The sequence below is a fragment of the Podarcis filfolensis genome (genome assembly GCF_964270895.1).
Source record: "Podarcis filfolensis genome assembly, chromosome: 3".
Lineage (NCBI taxonomy): Eukaryota > Metazoa > Chordata > Lepidosauria > Squamata > Lacertidae > Podarcis > Podarcis filfolensis.
The window spans coordinates 67,352,471-67,370,825 of NC_139606.1; the positions used below are offsets into that span (position 1 = coordinate 67,352,471).

The window sequence follows — 18,355 nt, forward strand, 5'->3', positions numbered from 1 at the left end:
TTGTACGTTTTGGCTCCCGAATGCCGCAAACCTGGAAGTGAGTGTTCCGGTTTCCGAACGTTCTTTGGAAGCTGAACATCCGGCATGGCTTCCGATTGGCTACGGGAGCATCCTGCAGCCAATCGGAAGCTGTGGCTTCGTTTCCAAATGTTTTAGAAGTTCAATGGACTTCCGGAATGGATTCCGTTCAGCTTTCAAGGTATGACTGTAGTAGAACCCTCCATTCATATTTCTGCATTATCTGTGCAATAATCCCATCAACTAAAATTGTGTACCATCCATCAGACTCTGGAATTCAACCTTCCTTCCTTCCCTTTCTCTCTCTCTCTCTGGTTCACTAAAATTAGCTTTTGAAAGATAAGGAGGGATTCTTGACCTATCCCGTGAGGATAAATTATTAGTGCGGTTAAAAGTGATGCTGAGAAAGACGGACTGTGAATGAATGTACAATGTAACATGGAAGTCTATAATTGCTTGAAAAGTTAGCAAAGAACTAAGCTTACGTCACATCAGACACAGAGGGAATTATTTCTTTGTGGTTCCAGAGACTAATTTTCATGATAATAAATCATCGGGTAAACCTTTCGTTCCAGTTTCAAGAGATTCCAATCACAATCACTCCTCAGCATTTGCTGCTTCCATGCACATAGTGATGCCTCTTATTGTATGATCAAAGGAAAGACAATCAAAACTGCATTTGTATAATTTGATTTAATAAGGGTAAGGAAACTATAGTATATGTTGTGTGTGTCATCCCCACAGGACTTCTGGGAATGCTAAGAATGCTTAAGGAAATGTTTTTTCCTAGGGGTTGTTTACACTCTCCTAGATTGGATCATTTCCACTATCCTCAGGCATGATTATAAGGATGTCTTTTCTAAAATGGGTTAGTATTAGTTGATAGAATTGCTATTATTTACACAGCTTGCCTCAATGTCCCACAATGTCAAATAAACTTCATATATAATACAAAATAAAACATATCTAAAAGTGATAAAAATAGTAGGGGGAAAAAAGAGTAGCAAAAAGGAAGAGTGGATTTTAGGACAGGATTTCTGGAATCATCAAATCAAGTTTAAATTCATGCTCTAGGTTGTAATGTTTGTAATGAGAAAGGTCTGGCTTTCTGATGTTTATGGGGGCTGAAATGGGGATCAGAGGGAATAATGCTGTGATGTCCCAGCATGCACTCACACCACCTGCTGTATTGTGGGAGCTGTTGTCTCCCAGCATGCACTGTGGAGCCATTACTGTAACTTCAGAGTACAGTGGTACCTCAGGTTAAGTACTTAATTTGTTCTGGAGGTCCGTTTTTAACCTGAAACTGTTCTTAACCTGAAGCACCACTTTAGCTAATGGGGCCTCCTGCTGCTGCTGCACCGCCACTGCACAATTTCTGTTCTCATTCTGAAGCAAAGTTCTTAACCTGAGGTACTATTTCTGAGTTAGCGGAGTCTGTAACCTGAAGCGTATGTAACCCGAAGCATATGTAACCCAAGGTACCACTGTAATGCATTAACAGTTTTTTTAGCACTAGCCCATAAAAATGTCAGAAAATAAAAAAGATTGACATATTCTGCAAATTCAAGTTAAAAGTCATCAATTACGCAAAAAACCATGGAAATAAAGCTTCAGATAGAAAGTTTGGACTGCCCCCCACCCACTGAGTGCATGATCAGAAAGTGGGGAAAACAGGAAGAACGTCTACTCAAAATGCCAAAACAGAAAAGGGCCTTAAGAGAAAAACCAGCAAAATGGCCAAACTTGGAGCAGAGGCTTAAGACAAGGATTATGGCACAATGTCAAAGTGGGATAAGTGTGTCAACCAAGATGATACAATATGAGGCAAAAGGTTTGCAAAGGAAATGAACACTGCTGACTTCATAGGAAAGGCAAAATGGTGCTACAACTTCAGGAGGAGAGAAGGCTTGGCTATGGGAACACGAACCAAGTTAGCGCAGAAAATGCCACCTGCTTATGAGGATAAAATTCAAGCATTTCACTTCTATGTCATAAAACTCCAGAAAACATATGCTTTTGAACCAAGTCAGACTGCAAACATGGATGAGGTGCCTCTCAATTTTGATGTGCCTTCCAACAGAACTGTTGATATGAAAGGGATCAAAACAGTGGCAATCAAAACAAGTGGTCATGAAAAGACCTACTCTACTGCTGTCCTTTCATGTTGTGCAGATGGTACCAAACTGCCTCCTATGCTCATTTTTAAGAGGAAAACGTATCCTAAAGAGACCATACCATCTGGCGTTTTTGTCCAAGTTCATGAGAAGGGCTGGATGAATGAAGATTTGATGGCTATTTTGTTTGCAAAGATTTGGTGCAGGTGACCTGGAGGGCTCTTGAAGAAGCCAGCTCTGCTCATGTATGATCAGTTCCATGCACATTTAATGGAAAAGACAAAAAGGGTTGCAAAGGATTTGCGAACACAACTAGGCGTTATTCCTGGTGGACTTACAGGTCAGCTACAGCCACTAGTTGTTTCAATCAACAAGCCATTTAAAGCACTGATGAAAGAAGAATGGAATAAATGGGTGCAAAAGGCAGGTAATAACTTGACACCAGCGGGAAGAGTGGGGAAAACCCCCCATTACTGAGGTCTGCAAATGGGTCATAAACTCATGGAGTGGAGTCAAAGAAGAGGTGGTTGTGAAATCCTTCAAGAAATGTGGAAGCAGCAATGCCATGGATGGAACTGAGGATGATCTCATATATAAATACAGTGACTCAGAAGACAGAAGTGATACAGTAGAGGTTGAAGAAAGTGATATGTCTGGAACTGAGAGTGAGGCATAGTTTTTTAGTGTTACCTACCTGTATGCACTCTTCTGTTTGTGCACATGTTTGCTGCAGTCATAGTTTTACATGCATACTCACTAACTACCGTATTACTGTCACTTAGGATCTCTGCGAAGGTTCCATTGCTTTGATTTTGACTTCTGTTGACTCTGTATGCCTCTGCGTAGGCAAATGAGACATTATAATCCTTGCTGGCCCTATGGCTGTTCTTATACTGCATGTTATAATAACGCTGACTAGCTCCCTAAAGATAAAAAATAAAATTACCTACTATAATTACAATACTAAATATATCGGTAAAGTTGTTCTGTTTGATGTTTAAATAGACGGTACTAAATATACCAGTGTTTTGAATATTTAATAAAATATCAGAGTTGTTCTGTTTGGTGTTTAAAATATTTATTTCTTAATTTTGGGCTCAAAAAATAGGGGTCGTCTTATACATAGTGACGTCTTATACATGGAAAAATACGGTACTTGATGTAGCATCGCTTTGACATACTGTGACAAGCTGAAAATGGCAGATCATTCATAGTCACTTGCCACTGTAACTAGGTAAATCCAAACAGAGGAGTGGGCTCAGGACCAGAGCAGACACCTGTGCTGTGAACCCAGCAAGTGCACCTCAAGGATGTCAGGGGCTGATGCTGGGCTGATAAATAACCATGTGCAAAAATATGTTAGGCTAAGCTAGGGGTGAGGAGGTCAAACTGAGGTCACACTAGCAGGAACTAGGGTTGTGAACTCCATATAGTTGTGAACTCACAAAAGTGATAGTGAGGGGAAACAGGTCACTTGTGTGTATGCCCCAGCTCTTTGCTGAAAGCAAATCACTGAGTTATGCTACTGACAAGCTTCCTAAATTGAATCCAGTGATCTATCTCTCAGGGAAGTTCCTGGTTCATTGATCAAAAGGAAGGTGTGAGGGAGAGCTGCCGGTGTAATAGAGTTAATGAAGAGTTATTTGCCTTGCCAAATTGCGGGATCTCTTTATCAAGGAAGCCGAATAACACATTCTCTTTTCAAGACAAGTGCCAGAAGTTTTGTTTAAAGACTTCCATTTTATGGCTTAAAAGTAGCAAATAAGCTACACAGAAATAGGTAGTTTTCTATTTGTGACCATCATTTCTTTCTCTGCTCCGTTGGACACTTATTGTACGTATCATTACGTGACAAGAAAATGTCCCTTTCTTACCAAATTCTTCCTTGTGTGTGTGTGTGGCAGCACACAGCACTGCCAACTCAAATGATCTTCCACATTTATCTAGTTCAGCTGTCCACCTTGAAACAAAAATCCCTATATCCTGTAGTCTGTACTACACTAATAGAAGCAAGCAAGCAAACAAAATTATAGTTATCTGTAAGCAGAGGCAGGAGAGAGCCATCAGTTTCATTTAGTTAATGCATTTCATAACCCTGCCTTCTTCACAAAAGTGTGAAGAAATAATAATAATAATAATAATAATAATAATAATAATAATAATATCTATACCCCGCCCATCTGGCTGGCTTTCCCCAACAACTCTGGATGGCTTCCAACAAAAGATCAAAAGTACATTAAAACATGTCATTAAAACTTCCCTAAACAGGGCTGCCTTCTAGACGTCTGATAGTTGTTTATCTCCTTGAGATCTGATGGGAGGGCGTTCTATGTTGAAAACCATCAACATAGCTTATAAATACCACACACCCACTTGGAGCAGGGCTTTTAGTGTGGTTGCCCATGTTCTGTGGAATAGCCTTCCTGTTGAGATCGGACTGGCACTCACTACTTGCCCTTTCTGGAAACAATTTAAGACATTTTTTGTTCCAACAGGCTTTCCCAGCTGGATAAATGGGCCTTCACCATGTGCAGGGGCAGAGGAAGGGGGGTGCAGTGGGTGCGGTCTGCCTCAGGTGTCACCACTGGGGGGGTGACAAAATGCCAGGCAGCAGTCACCGCAGGGCCTGTAGCACGCCCAAGCCACGGGTCTCTCCTGGGAGTGACGCAGTGGCTTGGGTGCGAACAGGCTTCGCATTGCACAAACGGTCCGCCTGCTGCCTCCCACCCAGCTGTAGGGCGGCTGAGTGGGAGGAGGCAGGCAGACTCCAGAGGTCCCCCGGTGCACCCCACCCCTATGGGTGGCTCGCCCCGCCCTTGCCCTGCCACTATGGGTGGCTTGCCCTGCCCCAGGTGCCCGAGTGGCTTCCTCCACTGCTGACCGTGTGTGTCCACTTGCTAGGGATTTAGTCCTGTTTTAAATGTGCTTATCACAGCTGGAAGGGCGGAAGGCAGGGGGACCAACTGACCAGAGCCAAGTAGTGTATTTTTCCTTGTATAAGACTAAGTTTTTCCCTAAAAAATAATGTCCAAAATTTGGGGGCGTCTTATACACGGGGACCATCTCCCCCCATTTTCTTAAATCGGAATCTCCAAAAATAGGGGGCATCTTATACATATTGTTGTTGTTGTTTAGTCATTTAGTCGTGCCTGACTCTTTGTGACCCCATGGACCAGAGCACGCCAGGCACTCCTGTCTTCCACTGCCTCCTGCAGCTTGTTCAAACTCATGCTGGTAGCTTCCAGAACACTATCCAACCATCTCATCCTCTGTCGTCCCCTTCTCCTTGTGCCCTTCATCTTTCCCAACATCAGGGTCTTTTCCAGGGAGTCTTCTCTTCTCATGAGGTGGCCAAAGTATTGGAGCCTCAGCTTCAGGATCTGTCCTTCCAGTGAGCACTCAGGGCTGATTTCCTTAAGAATGGATAGGTTTGATCTTCTTGCTATCCATGGGACTCTCAAGAGTCTCCTCCAGCACCATAATTCAAAAGCATCAATTCTTCGGCAATCAGCTTTCTTTGTGGTCCAGCTCTCACTTCCATACATCACTACGGAGAAAACCTTATACATGGGGGTGTCTTATAGATGGAAAAATAAGGTAATTCTAGTTTTGTCCCCATCCTCCTCTCTGGGCCATCGCTTGATCAGGTTGCAAGCAAAAAGGCAAGCAGGCAGCGTCTGGCTAAGGGCAGACTTATGTCTCTTTTGCTCTAATGGACCAACTTTCACTGCAGCTTCCTACACTGAGTCAGACTACTGTATGCTTCTATGTCTCTGTGCAGGCTTAGGATGGTAGAACCTCAATGTATTCCGAACGAACATGGAGTAGGAAAATAGATGTTACCAGTGATTTTTTTCTGGGGGGGGTATGCTGGGGTACGCATACCCTTAAACATTTTGTGAATCTAAGTTTGGCCTCATTGAGGGCAGTATTTCAATATGAGTAGGAAAATGATCATTTTTATTCAGAAAAAAGCACTGGATGTTACAACAAGTGTTGAAATGTTACAATATCGTATTTAAATTTACATCACAAATATATGTATGAGGAAAGACGTATCTATTGTCAGCCAGCCAAAAATTCATCTGGATTTGTCAGTGTTTATACAACAATGTCAATGTTCATCATATTTTTGCATGTTAGGAAGATATACGCATGTAGAACTGCACGTGCCTGTGGTCTCTGAAACTCAATAGTTCCAGCCCATGTCTGAGAAAGAGAGTTACACAATTTCATACTTTTTCAACACCTTTTGAAATCCAACATCACCTCCCAGCAATGATAGCCACAAGAACCACAAGCAGAACTGGCCGAAATTAGTCATTAATAACACCAGTTGCAAAATTCCATACATTTCCAGTAAGTGGCACAAACCTATTTTTTTCCAATTCCCATTTAATTCATAAAATAATCTGGTGCTTTTGGCTGGGCTGCATCCCTTATTACTTTTATTTTCCTTTGAAAAGAGAGAAACCAAAATTTAAAACCAGAGATTGAAATTCTGGGAAATGGAACCATGTGTGTCTGGGAAATGTGTGAAGACACTGAGGAATATGCTGTAAACAGTGACAAGATTGTTGAACCAGATGCAACCTGCCCTTGTGGTGCAGTGGTTAGTGTTGGACTAGCACCTGGGAGCCTAGGGTTCAAATCCCCACTAGACCATGGATTTCACTGGATGACCTTGGACCAGTCACTGCCTCGCACCCTAACCTACCTCACAGGGTTGTTGTGGGGATTAAATGAAGAAGGGGAGAACCATGTATGTCACCTTAAGCTCCTTGGCGAAAAAGGTGGGATATACAGTGGTACCTCAGGTTACATACTTCAGGTTACATACTCCATTAACCCAGAAATAGTGCTTCAGGTTAAGAACTTTGCTTCAGGATGAGAACAGAAATCGTGTTCCGGCGGCGCGGCAGCAGCAGGAGGCCCCGTTACCTAAAGTGGTGCTTCAGGTTAAGAACAGTTTCAGGTTAAGAACGGACCTCCGGAACGAATTAAGTACTTAACCCAAGGTACCACTGTAAATGCAATAGATAAACATAAAAAATTACAATGTGGTCCCGATTACTTTTGTGGATAAACTAATTTGGTTTAATTCAGCAATTTGATCAAATAAATCTAAAACTCTTATGGACCTGCAGTTAATCCCTGTGGCTTCAATCCTTCAGCAACAGCAACTTAGATGAGGGGTGTGTGTGTGATTTTTATTGTAATCAAGGATAAAAGAGTTAACACCTTGCGGCGAACACACAAGGTCCCCGGACGTTTAACAGTCTATTGATCCCTGTGCCACTGTGCTTGCTTCCCCGCTGCCACCAACCAGTTACTCTCTGGTAAAACACTGAGTCCAGACTCAGTTTATCGTTTCTCCGATAATATTCCTGTCAGTACCTTAACTTTAGTTTCTTTACTGGCCAATACCTTCCTGATACCTTCTGACTGATTATCTCAACTGTTTGACTGACTCCTCTTAACAAATTCTCTCACTCTCTCACACCAGACTAGCCCAACCCACAGACTTATCTTATCTGTCTCTTCTAATTCCAGACTGTCTTCTCAACCACCCTAACTCTAACTCCAACTCTCCCCCCAAAACCTCTGTGCTTAAACCTTATACACAATTAACTCTGCCCCCTGGGTTCCCATTGGTTAGTCATTTTACAATTAGTTAACCCTTTCCCTATGAACCCAGTATGATGTCACACACCTAGGAGGGCAAACGCCACACACCTCCTTTCCCAATTTCATGAATTTCCTAATTTCATGAACTGAATTTCATGATTTGAGTTTCATGAATTCCTTTCCTAATTTAATGAATTGAAAGTAAACATCACAGACACCCCTCCATGCAATACAATCATGCATTTCATGTATTAGATTCAAGGAGCCTAATTTTGTGCAGGATTGCATCCTAAAATACCTACTGTTGACTCTCTATTTTTCTTGCTAATTTTTCTAAAGGGCATCTCTGTAAGTAAAAATAAATTTTGATTAAGTCATTGTGGTTGGGGCAGGAAAGGAAGCTACCATCAGGTATGTACATAATGTGATGACAAGCTATTCTTAAAGTGCAATTGAGTATTTATCAAGTAATAATTAAGCGAAGTTAAGCATGGTCCCAAAGGAATCATTCCCAGGCCAGGGCTTGATCATCATTTTTATTAATGACTTGGACTCAGGAACAGAGAGCGAGTGTGCTCATCAAATTAGTACACTGTGCTAAACTGGAAGGATCGCCAATACTTTTGAGTTTATCAGGAGGGTGCATAATTATCCTGGTAAACTGGGTAATTGGTCTGAAAATGAAAGAAAAAGAAAGCAAATTCAGCAAAGGCATTCACACACCCTGCAATGTTTCACAGATGAGAGCAGGAGCCTGAATGTAACACACCAAGGACCCTATTCCTGCATGCATTCCCACACTGGGAGCCACTACCTGACGCTGCCTCCTCCCCCACTGTTACTTGTTGCTGTAGGTTCCACTCTGCTCACTGTGAGCAATATTTGCTAAAGAGCCTGTGTCCAATGCTCATTTAAAAGCTAAGGGGGCATTTGTTCATTTGGTTTAACAAAGTACGTGTTTTCAATCATTCAAAATCTAAATCACCGGTTGCAGCATCTGAAGAACATTCCGCCAAGCAGCCCAGATGTTGCTGAGACAGCGGCATGCAAGAGAGGCAGCGTGGGAAAACCCTTGGCATTGACTGGCACATTCCAAAGGTGGTCCAAGGAGGGAGGGAGGGCTTGATCCCTATATAAGGAACAGCCTGCCTTCCCTCCAGCCTCTCCGTTTTGCAGCAGCTTCCCAGTGTGCCTTGGGGATCGCCACTAGGAGACTATGTAGGATTCCCCCCCCCCCATCTGCTTCATTCACACTTGACAGGGTGCAAGTCGGACTGCTGTGTTGTTTAAATAGGTAGTTTAGTTTAGATGTGGGGAATGAAACAGTTTGGTTGAGCCTGGTGATACCCTTTCAGCACATTTCAGGAGACTGGTCAGCCCGGAGGCTCACTTTTTGGACTCCACAGTTCAGAGGGTGAGGTATTATTATTATTATTATTATTATTATTATTATTATTATTAATTGAACTTATACACCGCCCTATGCCCAGAGGTCTCAGGGCAGTTCACAACAAGACCACAACATATAAAATCAAATCAAAAGCAATTACCCAATACCCCCAAAAAAGCCACATTTTAAAATGGTGTTGGATGTCAATAAGATCAACCAAAGGCCTGATTAAAAAGGAGGTAGGGGCCTCCTTTGAAACCATACTCAAATCAAGTAGGCTAGGGTGCTGTTCCCTAATTCCTTGGGCAAGGCTGGGTCTCCCAAAGGCTATAGTTATCCAGTATAGTCAGTTCCCGCCCCACAGTCAACCCCCTTCTGCTGATTTTAATTGAAGGTTATATAAAAGTGGCCTAGTTTATGTGTCTGCCTCTTTATTTGCCTATTGGGAAACACATATAGCAGTCTGTACATGAGAGTGGATAACCTTTGGCCCTCCAGATGTTGCACAACTACAACTCCCATCAGTCCTAGCAATCATGGCCAAGGCCAACAATGATGGGAGTTGTTGTACAACCAGGTCTCGTGTGCCAAAGGTTTCCCACACCTGAGTCGCATGGATGCGGACTAGAGACGAGATGCATCCAGTCTTCACTCAGATATTTAACTTAAAGAGCAGGGGTGGGGAACTGGTGGACACACAGATGTTGTCGGAATGATCATCCCTGATCATTGCTGGCTGGGAGTTGGAGTCAGTCCAACAAGATCTGCAGGGGCCCCTCTCCTGTTCTGGAGACTTCTAGGACAGGGTAGAGGACTGAAGAATGCCGAGTCTGGTAACTCTTGTAACTCACATTAACAAACATGTTAATAAGGCATTTCAAAATGCAAAAAAGCAAGCCAAGTGAGAGTAATCTACCAGGGATTATTCCTGATACAGAATAATACGTTGCTACAGGACTGAAATTTCTCATCTTCCCTTCACACTTTGGGTATTTAAGAGGTGATTTATTTATTTTTTAAGATGCATTTATATTCCACCTATCTTCCAAGGATAAAAATGTCATACATGTTTCTCTCCTCTCTGAGTTTTATCTTCACAACAATCCTGTGAAGTAGGTTAGTCTGAGAGACAGTGACTGGCCAAAGGTCAACCAGTGAGCTTCCTTGTGAGTGAGGATTTGAACTCTAGTCTCTCATATTCGAGTCCAGCACTGTAACCACTGCTCCACATTGGCTTTTAAGAATCTATATTCAGCCTATTTGAATTCCTAGAGACGCTAATTCTGATGCCCTCACAACATATTGTACAAATACCAAGGGTGCTTCAAAATCAGTGTTTATTGTGTGGTTGGTGCTTCTCCTGCATGCCAGTTATTCATTTTCCACATGATGCCATTGGTATCAAAATTCCAGTTTGTATCCCTCCCCTCGCCCCTGATTTAATTTGGATATACCCTTCTGGCAGAAAATCCAACTATATCTCTCTATCTCTACCTATCTCTATATACCTAATGATCTATTTGATTTGTGTGTTTGCAATATTAAACCCCCATCTGGAAGCACCATGAGAGATTTGAGTGGCAAATCAGGAAGCCTCAGCCTCTCTCCCCCACCCTGTTTGAAGCAAACCTCTGCCTTGAATACAGTGGGTGGTTATTGGCATTCCACATTCTCATAAACTCAGACCCTCCCCTGCAATCTGAGAAGAATAAAACCGATCTACCTTACAGGATTATTTGCCATATAATTACAAACAAGATTACAGGATTACAAACAAGAGAATGTGCAGGAAATGCTTTGATCGCCCAAAATTGCCTCATAAATGCCGACCAGTATAACGGTTTGGAACTGCCGTACGAACAAAATTATATTAGCGATACGTTAAAATGCGATCTCACTTCGCAAGGAACTGCCAGCTAACATATAGCATTTTGCCATTTCTGGAACAAAATCAAACAGCGGATTTGCCCAAGTACCTAGGTATTTAATGCATGCACTAAATAAATGCACTGAACCTGCTCTCTCGCTTGTGCCTGTTACAATGGGACTTACTGATGGAGAGAAGCACCGTGCAGTGAATCCGCTCTTCAAATGAGGCAAATCAGCATCAGTCCGATTGTCTGCTTGCATCTGCTTGAGGCTGAGCATGGCAGGAATTAAACGGTAGCAGTGTGAAGCCTGTGATGATCTTGCCATGAAGAAAAATGTACACTAGATGAAGCTCTCCCGAGTTCAAAAAGCAGCATTACAGCAAACATGGCTCATCACTGAATTTTTCATTCAGTCTGCATTTCTCTTCCGCCTCTCCTCACCCAGATATTAACGTACCTATCAGTGCGTGCACAAAGACTCAGGAATTGTCGCTTGAACATTCCAGTCTAAAACACGGCTCCTTTTCCCCTGAGAATGGCAGAGCAGATTCAGTGCCAGAAGGCTCTGTTTGGGGGAATCCCCTGCTGGGAAGTGCAACAACCAGGCCCAGCAGGGCTGTGCGAAAGATAACATGACCTGGATCTATAATTCCTGGCACTTCTTTGCTTTTTTGTGGTAGCCTGATCTTCAATACATCCCCCTGGTGACCAAACATCATGAAGTGGGACAATTTTAGTGAATTAATAGAAAGCCAGCTTCCTCAATTCAACTGATTGGAACTAATATTTTCTAAAACAGCATCAAGCCAAACCAAGTCTGAACCAAAAGACAAGTGAAAGAAGTAGGTCTTCAAGGCTTTTTTTTAAAAAAAATTAAAAAGGCTGGTATCAATGTGGCCACAAATACCCCTATGAAGAGGGAGTACCATAAGCAGTGGGCCACCACTAAGAAGGCCCTGTCTCTTGTGCCTGTCTTTAATTAACTTGAGAAAAGTTAATTAATTAAAAGTTAATTTTGGATTTCGCTGGTATTGTGTAACCATTCCAGCCACCTAGCTTGACTCGTACGGGAGCTGCATTATGTTTTTAATTAATATTATGAAGCCATACATTGATAAAAACAGGTTTTCTGCTGAAAAATATACAACAGAATTTTTCTAAATTGAGGATGCCTTGATCAGGGCAAAGCTGGATTATTTATTTATTGAATTTATATACCGCCGTATACCCGGAGTTCTCAGGGCCGTTCACAGAAAATATCACAATATATAAAATCAAAATAAGAATAATGACCCAAAAACACCCCCTCCCAAAAAGAGCCACATTTTAAAATGGGCATGGGATGTCAATCAGGTCAATCAAGGGCATGGTTAAAAAATAACATTTTTGTCTAGCACCTAAAGGTATATAATGAAGGCACCAGGCGAACTTCCCTGGGGAGAGCATTCCACAGGTGGGGAGCCATTGCAGAGAAGGTCTGTTCTTGTGTTGCCACCCTCCAGACCGCTCAAGGAGGAGGTATAGGAAGGAGGGCCTCAGAAGATGATTTCAGGATCTGGGCTGGTTCATATGGAAGAGGCAGTCCTTGAGATTAGACACCATTCATACAGTTATCAGTCTGGATCATGACCCTAGCAAGTGGAGCAAGAGGTCCATTTGCGCCACGCAGAGGTCCCACACACCTGCTATTCACGTTAGAAGAAAAACTTCCATTGGTGTAAATAGAGCTTTTACCCCAATGCAAGTAGAAGGTAAGCTCAGAAGGGAGGGGTGTATGCAAGAGAACCATTTGGCTATGCTCTATTTCCACTGGCAGGGGCACCATGTCTCTGAATACCAGTTGCAGGGATCTGCAGGTGAGCATAGTGCTGTCATGCTCGTGTCCAGCTTGCAGGCTTCTCACAGGCATCTGGTTGGCCACTGTGAGTACAAGATGCTAGACTAGGTGGACAACTGTTCTGATCCAGCAGTCTTGCCTTATATTCGTATAGATGCTGCCTTGGGTTTCATGATGGAAGAAAATATGGATATTAGTTTTTTAAAAAAATAATAAGAAGTTATGTTTAGGGAGCTACAGCTGAAGAGCAGCTAACTAACGTTTTACATAAATAAGATGTTTTTTTGTCTGTCTCCAGCCTTTGTGGGCTTTGAGCATGCAGCAGCCGTAGGAATACATTTGGCAAAGCTGATTTAGGCAGGGAACACTGTAACTGGATGCCAGCACAAGGTTATAAAATCTGCTGCCTGTCACAATTAGCAGTTTTGCAGTTATTGAGAACGCCCGACTGAACAAACTCAGCAACATCTGTTGAACCTGCTGCCTTCGCTGAGATGCAGACTGGGGCTGTTCTCTCCCATTTTAAAAGTGTTTTAAAAGCGACAAAAGAGGGACAAAATGAATTGGGGAAATCATGCAATGTAATTTGTTCATTGGACGAAGCCGGACGGCTATTGGAGGGTCATATTCAAAGCCAAATGAAACATACAAGGGAAAATGGGGATAGGCTTCATGTTAAATGGTGATGAAGGAAAGAATAATATAGCAGTTCATGAGATATATGAGTAATCCACTGCTAAAAGGTTCAGGGACATGCTGCACCACAATTTTTTGATAGATGTAACACACACACACTATACTGAAGGGTCTTAATTTGTTGTTTGCTACTCTCATTCTCTATGTTACTCACTTATACTTGAATACAGTCAGAATTTCATTATACACAACAACACTAGCCAAGTTAAGAAATGGGCACATGTTCATTGGGGCTTACTCCCTAGGAAGGCTCCATCTGCACAGAGCTGTAATTCTCAGAGTGGTCTAACAGTCAATCCCTCTTTCAGGGAACTGTAGCTCTGTGATGGGAATAGGAGTTTTGGCATCCTTAACAAACTACTGTCCCCAGCCAGGATTTTGGGGGAAGCTACAGATGTTTAAGGTGGAATTATATGGCTTGAACCACCTTTAGGAAACTGCCTTTAGCTCTCAAAAATGGCCCATCTTGACCCAGCCAACTGAACCTCAGTATTAAGGAGGAATCGCTAAATATAGTGGCAAGCCACTTATTAAATATACAGTGGTACCTTGGTTGTCAAACTTAATCCGTTCCGGGAGTCCGTTCGACTCCCGAAATGGTTCAAAAACCAAGATGCAGCTTCCGGTTGGCTGTAGGAGCTTCCTGCACTCAAGCGGAAGCCATGTCGGACGTTCAGCTTCCAAAAAATGTTCGCAAACTGGAACACTCACTTCCAGGTTTGCGGCGTTCAGGAGCCAAAAGGTTCGAGTACGAAGGAATTTGACAACCAAGGTATGACTGTAGTTTGAGGATATGATCAAAGGATATGGAAGCCCTATGCTAGGACTCCATTATACTATCAACCATGCTTTCTTCTCTACCAAAATTCATGCCAAGAGCCTTTCCCTCGCCATATACGGTAGGGCTGGACTTTGGGACTGAAGTGCCCCAAGTCTAAGACCCTGAGTCTGTCGAATATCACACCTGAGACCCCTTCAGCCAGCTTAGTAAGGGAAGCCACTGGGCAGCAGAGAGGGTGGTATATCAGTAGCAGTTAAAGGCGCCAAGTCCAGATTGTAGGTGGATATGCTTGGGCTCAGTGCAGGATGGGCTCAGGGGATGCAACTCTCACGAGACATTAACATATGCTCATTTGTTGGTTAATGAATATCTGAACAGGGCTAATGCCAGCACTCATTGCCTCAGACTAACCCACATATTCCAGTTTGTTGGCATGAACACTCCTTTTCAATAAATTGCTTTATTGGGTCTAGTTTTTTCAACGTTAAATCCATTATAAAGTAATTTCTTAGTGGCAGAGCATCTGCTTTGTATGTCGAAGGTCCCATACTCAGGTAAGGCTGACTGCTAGCCATGATGGCTGTGCTCTGCCTCCACAGTCAGAGCCAGTAATGCTTCTGAATACCAGTTTCTGGAAACAGCAGGAGAGGAGAGGGCTCTTGCGCTCAGGTCCTGCTTGCAGATTTCTCACCGGCAATTGGTTGGCCACTGCAAGAACAGGATGATGGAGTAGATGGCCCTTGACTAGATCTAGCAGTCTCTTCTAATGTTCTTATATTCTTATGTCGCCTGTCTGAAACCCTGGAAAGCTGATTCCAGCCTGTGTAGGCATCACCGAGCTAAATTGACCAATGGTCTGACTCAGGATAAGGCAGCGGTTACATTCCTGAGGGGTTTTACTTCATTACAAAGCAAAGTGAAAGGATATTGATGGGGCACCTTTCCAATAGTTCTAACCCCACATATCAGGCTATTTTCTGTCAAGAGTTCACACATAAATTCTCCATTTTAAGACATTCTTTAATATTTAATCTGCATTCTTATTTGTCTTTCAGATTCAGTCTTCATGAAGACGGGGGGAAGGCAGAAGGCAAACAGTGCAAGCCATGTATGCCAATTTAGATTAAACAAATTCAGTGGTACCAAAGCAGCTTTAATACAGGGCACTAAATTAAATACTTTGTGAACAGGAGACTTCAAGTCTCACAGCCCTATTAATGAAGTATTTAAACTAAGCCTCACATTATAGGATGGGGGCGCTCATCTCCGTCCTAGTTCATAGGACCACCGAGCCTTGTTTTCATTTGCACAAAGATTCCACACACGATCTGCACAATTTGAAATCCACCAACTGAAACACAACTCGCCAGCCAGCACTGCAAGAATCCAAGAACTTAACTGCCATTGGTGCCTTTAAAAATCTGGTTGCCGGCAGCCTACTTGCAGCAATGACAACAAAGTACCCTTCCTCCCTCCTATTTATTTAATTATTTGCAAAAATGTCTACATTGCCAGCTTCAAGAAAATGTCATGATGGTGAAAAGCAAACAACAAAACAACACCCAGAAAAGAAATACAAAATACATCACAAGCCTGTAGATTGGATTAATAAATCAATATAGTTGGATCACCCCAAAGGAAATGCCTGAGTGAAAAGTTTTAAGAAGGCATCTATCTGGTTCTTCCATTGTGCCAAGAAATGCATCCTTGCCATCAGACACACAACTTGGCAGCTGTCTGACAATCCTGTTTTAGTAATGTCAGGCAAGCAGCAAAAAACAGAAGGTTTTTCAGGTCTTTGGTGGGCTGATGCTAGTTTGGTGGGTCACCATTTGTAGATACTCAGAAAAGCAGGCTCAGCAGAAGGCACTGCTTCACTTTACATGGTGCAAACCACTTTTTGTGCTGTGGTAGATAAAAATGATCAATAGGACCAGGCTGCTGATAGCTTTGCATGGATGTTTTGATCCATCATTGCCAATGCATCTATCAGATAACTGTGTTCTATCTTTCTTTCTTTAAAAAAAGTTAAAATCTCCCTTCAATTCTGTTCCAATAAAAGCTGGATTCTCCATCCCATATACATCTTCATATGTTTATATATTTTACCAAATATATTTTGTTTCTGCTAGCCATGGTAAGGGGCAAGAGCTATGAGGATAACTGAAAACCAGTCTGACCATTCACAGAAATTCTGCTCTTCTCGAGTTGCTGGGATTTTGGTTCACCCCATGTTTTTGAAAATATCTTTGTGGCCTTAAAAGACAGAAACTTGCTTTTAAAATACTTTAAATAAAAAGCTGATGTGCTGAACCTTCTGATTATTGAAAAATGCTGCATTTGTGGATTGAAACTAGAGAACACAGATGATGCTGCCTACAGCATCCTATTTTACTCTTTAACAACAACAACAATATTAGAAGCCTCCTCCTTGCACATTTGGGGCATTCCTGGGCCTGCTGCAGACTGAATGGCATAGACAAGAGCCTTGGATGACTAGACAGGGATGGCCAGATCGGCACCATAATGAGGAATGCTGACTTCTAGGCATGCACTGATGATAACTTTACCATGCACCAAAGCCTGGACCCTGCTGAATAGGCCTAGCATAGCTGTGTGTAATGGGAAGCCAAATTCAAGGTGAAAGTATTCTGGAGTCTCCTTTCTACAAAATTCCATTGCAGATGCCAGTCACTCAGACCCAAAATCACCACCAAATTCTCTCATCCCCCCCCCCGCCTAGAATATGCTGTCAAGTTTATTTGTATTGTCTTGTAAGTCAACCCAAATGTTTGATTTGTCATGAAAGGCCATGTTTAGAAGCTGAAACAGTCGGCTATTGAGTATTGTCAAGGGTTATAGGTGGCTCTTCAATTCAATATTCACCGCCAGCACACGTTACCAGTAACATGTACCAGGTTGCTACTATTTTGGTTATCTCATTTCTTCTAAAAAGCTTCATTTACTGATTCCTGTGTATTATGCTGCTATTAAAACCAAAGTCCAGACAAGTTGGCAACCCCTTCTACCTAGCATATACAATACATGTACCCTGCAACTCTTTGCAAGCCAATTAAAAATGCAAGACTTGTATTAACAGAGCAATATAATCCAGTGAAGGCAGATTTTACCCTGATTTTTCATTGTTACAACAACCCTGTAAGGTTTTTTTTATTATAGCCTGGGAGGTAATAACTAGCCAGCAGTCTCCCAGGAAGCTTTGTGTCTGAGCAGAGATTTTGCACTCGGGTCTCTGTAGCTGAATGTCACGATTCTAGCAGCTACATCATTATTCTTACACACTTGTAAAAAAATATTGTCCTTGTTTTCTAGTGAGGGGTTTCCTCTGCAGACGATCACGGCATAGAACTGATCAGCAAGACAAGAGCTAAGCAAATATATGAGAGCTAGGAAGATGGATGACTCTTAGAATAGAGCAGCCTCCATCAACTCCAACCAACACAGCCAATGCTGAACTACCAGCCCCCTTCATCCCTGACCATTAAACTTGCTGGCTGGGGCTGATGGGTGTCGTGCCAGAGTCCAACAAAAATTAAAATTTGGACAGGTACCCGGTCCCTGCTCTAGGACAGACCACCAGGAAACTATGCTGAAGATGAAGTTTGATGAAGTACAGTGGTACCTTGGGTTACAAACGCTTCGGGTTACAAACACTTCAGGTTACAAACTCCGCTAACCCAGAAGTAGTACCTCGGGTTGAGAACTTTGCCCCAGGATGAGAACAGAAATCACACAGCAGCTGGGCGGTGGCAGTGGGAGGCCCCGTTAGCTAAAGTGGTACCTCAGGTTAAGAACAGTTTCAGGTTAAGAATGGACCTCTGGAACGAATTAAGTTCGTAATCCACTGTATTGATTGGAAATTATGGTTCCTGAATCTTCATTAGAAGCTCTTCCTTCCATTGTTCTCTACTGTTTCCTCAAACTCCATTCTCCCTCCACCTAGTGAAGATTCGTTGGGTTCCTTCACTGACACACTGCTTAGATTCTAGAACTGTC

The 18,355-nt window shown here is 42.6% G+C and overlaps 2 protein-coding genes across 7 annotated transcripts in view; one reads left to right on the forward strand and one right to left on the reverse strand.

Annotated features, from left to right (window-relative positions):
- The window catches only part of LOC310760079 (VIP peptides-like), a 397,324-nt gene that overhangs the window by 186,250 nt on the left and 192,719 nt on the right, over positions 1-18,355 (forward strand). The window lies entirely within an intron of this gene.
- The window catches only part of RGS17 (regulator of G protein signaling 17), a 59,977-nt gene that overhangs the window by 37,824 nt on the left and 3,798 nt on the right, over positions 1-18,355 (reverse strand). The window contains exon 1 of one of the 6 annotated variants that reach the window (XM_083608045.1): positions 11,206-11,392. The exons of the other annotated variants lie outside the window; for them this stretch is intronic. The gene's annotated coding sequence lies outside the window, so the exon portion shown is untranslated. Of the gene's footprint in view, positions 1-11,205; positions 11,393-18,355 lie in introns of those variants that run through there. 6 annotated transcript variants of the gene reach the window in all.